Source organism: Triticum aestivum, unplaced genomic scaffold (assembly GCF_018294505.1).
Source record: "Triticum aestivum cultivar Chinese Spring unplaced genomic scaffold, IWGSC CS RefSeq v2.1 scaffold140434, whole genome shotgun sequence".
NCBI classification, from domain to species: domain Eukaryota; kingdom Viridiplantae; phylum Streptophyta; class Magnoliopsida; order Poales; family Poaceae; genus Triticum; species Triticum aestivum.
The window spans coordinates 1-2,839 of NW_025243966.1; the positions used below are offsets into that span (position 1 = coordinate 1).

Genomic DNA, 2,839 nt, shown 5'->3' on the forward strand with positions numbered 1-2,839 from the left:
GCATGATAGAGGTTTGATCTATGTCGAGGCAATCTGATATGGAAGATCAGCCAATTTCAATTTAGCGACAGAATAATGAGACATACTCCCAAGATTAAAAAGCAGAGCAACTCATCCCTCCAGTGATTGATTCCTTCATGGAACGCGCCTTTTTTTCATCTGTCTGGCGCCGTTTTACAGTGCTCACACCCTTTTTCGTCTATGGACATGTTTTCCCTCTCCCGTTCCATTGGACTGGGCTAGATCGTTCTTGTGGGCTGAATGTGCTTTATGTTTTCCGGTTTCCACTTGCTGCCGTTGGATGATTAGCGAACGGTGAAACGTGAAGTACGTCCCTCAACGGTAGTTTTTAGTACATCAGAGGATCTCGTTCTCTTCAAACTATCAGATACATATATACAGTGTTCAAGAGAAAAATCTACTATTTCCTCATATCTAAAACTAGTAAGCATGCACGTGCAACGCACGTCTCGATCAAAGCATCTACGAAATTCGTGTGGGTACTGAATTCTGAATTCATATTGAAATTAATAACTCTATGTAACGGAAGATCTCCTCGGTGAAATGAAGCTTACTGTATGCTACTCCCTCCGTAGACAAATAAATGAGTGAGTTCTATTTTCAACAACACATGAAAAATAGTAATAAATCCATGTAATAGTAGCATCTATGGCAACCATATAGAGACTTGATATCTATGGCATCCATGTAATTCACCTCCTACCCGTAGGAATATATCTGGTAGCAAATATTGTCATTGAGGCCTTGCCAATAATTACCATGCAGCACTGCAGATCTCTACTTTTCATTCCAGAAAAAAGTAGTGCATTCCTACTGCATTTGAATTTGGTTGCATCCTAATCCAATTCACATAGTTACAATTTTATACCCAGAAAAAATAATTGATTTGACCAGGCACGCCATCATCATACTATACAGGAAATAGGCAACAGACAGTACGACAAAAAACAGGAGATGCAGAGCTAGGCTCACCGTGGGTGGAGTAGTCGGGCGCCGCAGCGGGTAAATGGAATCGAGGAGGGCGGCCGAATTTGACCAAGGCGATATGCTGACCAAGCCAATTCACAAAACTTTTAGCCACACAAACCACGAAATCTCTGAATTCTAGTGGCAACAAACTTAGCAAGGCGCGTGCTAGATAAATCGTTAAGGACGTGTACCTTTCAATGGAGGATTCAAGGAGGGAAGTCCAGAAGCAGGTCGACCCTGACTCGGACTCCTCTTTAGATTCAGACTACTACTGGTAGTGTAGGTTTCTATGTTGTATCCTGATAATAACTGGACCCAGACTTGATCTCTGCATACCTTCTTATAAACCTGGTATCTGATGATTCGCCGCTTCGCTTGCATCGGCCGCCCCCTGTCTCGACCAATGACTCGCTGTCGGAGTTTGACTCGGTTTTGGGAGCCTGGTTCCCTGCGATCAAAACAATGCAGCAATAGGTGAGACAGACTCCTGGTGTGTCTGATTTGGGTATGATCAATCTCCTTCTGAATTGAACTCTAAAGCAATATAGTTCTATGTTGGACCAGCTCTAGTTTGGAAGACAAGAAAAATCTTAGGAATTATGGAGCAGAGAAAAACATCTGCACACAGATGGACATGTGATGTTTCTCTTCTCTTCAGAATTTACTGAGATACGCTGCTGTTCGCATGTCTAATCTCTGAGTTGCTCACAGTCAACCAATGCTAAGTATTGACTTGACCCACAGCATTCCGCACATACTGATAACAAGATCCAAGTATGTTACAGGTTGAAGGCATATATTACATACCAGAGATGGCCGCCGTTTGCGACTGGGTCGGCGTCAGGACAGCGTGGTGCTGCGGCGCCCGGAGGCCTTCGGACCACCACAAGTGGCCGATGTTGCTTTTATCTTTTTCCAATCACGATCAAACCTATAATAACAGACAAAAAGAAGGAGATGAATCGCTTCATAGTACTGTCAGTTACATACTCGCTACCTATAACTAACACAAATGTAGTTGAACTCCTTGTCAAAATCACTTTCCCCCCTCTCTCTTCCCAGCTGCGGATATACATACAGCATGCACAACAACCAAAACCCAAAAGTATACAATCCGGGTGATACATCAGTTAGACATGAATCATAACTTACAGTAAGTAAAATAAAACCTCCCCCATGCTTTAAAACAGACATCCAATAAAACACGTACTATGTCTTTTGATAGTATGCTCGACCTCTGCTAGCCATGAACGGATCCCCGTATAGAGATTTTGTAGAAAAATAACCAGGCCAATTCGGCCAGCAAGCAAAACCAATTAGGAATCGACAGAATCTAATCCCCCGACCGACACCATCAGTTACCGAAGAGTAGGGCGGGGATTGGGGGGCAGGGGGCGACTCACAGCTGCAGCGCCTCGAGGAACTTGTCGTGCTCGGGCTCGGTCCAGATCTCCCGGGCGTGATGGTGTAGGGCTTCCTGGCCTTCATCCTAGCTTTTGGTGATGGCAGCGACCTTGTTGGGGAGGATGGAGAGTTGGGGAGGCGTCCGAGCAACTTGGAGGGGTAGAATCCAGCAGCAACCATCGAGGACGTGGCTGCCTCTAGCATGGACGAGAGGCCGTGACGAAGGGGGAGTCGGCAAGGTGCAGAGCCTGAAGGAGCCGCGGACGGTGAAGGAGCCCCGGCGGAGCGTGGCGTCATGTGCTCGGAATGATGCCACTGTCGCGCTCCGGGCGCGGTCGTCGGAGGCGCTGCGGAGCAGCTGTGGGGACGAGGCTGCGGTGCCGGCCATGGACTGCAGAGAGAAGGAGGAGGGCGGCGCTACCGAGCGTGATGGTGGATCAGCGGC

At 47.0% G+C, this 2,839-nt stretch overlaps 1 long non-coding RNA gene across 1 annotated transcript; it reads right to left on the reverse strand.

Annotated features, from left to right (window-relative positions):
- Positions 1-696: 696 nt before the first annotated feature.
- Positions 697-2,833, reverse strand: LOC123176999 (uncharacterized). The gene is made up of 4 exons (XR_006488734.1): positions 2,394-2,833; positions 1,798-1,921; positions 1,182-1,438; positions 697-1,069 (listed from the first exon to the last, which is right to left on the reverse strand). It is a non-coding gene; the product is annotated as an uncharacterized lncRNA (long non-coding RNA).
- Positions 2,834-2,839: the final 6 nt, after the last annotated feature.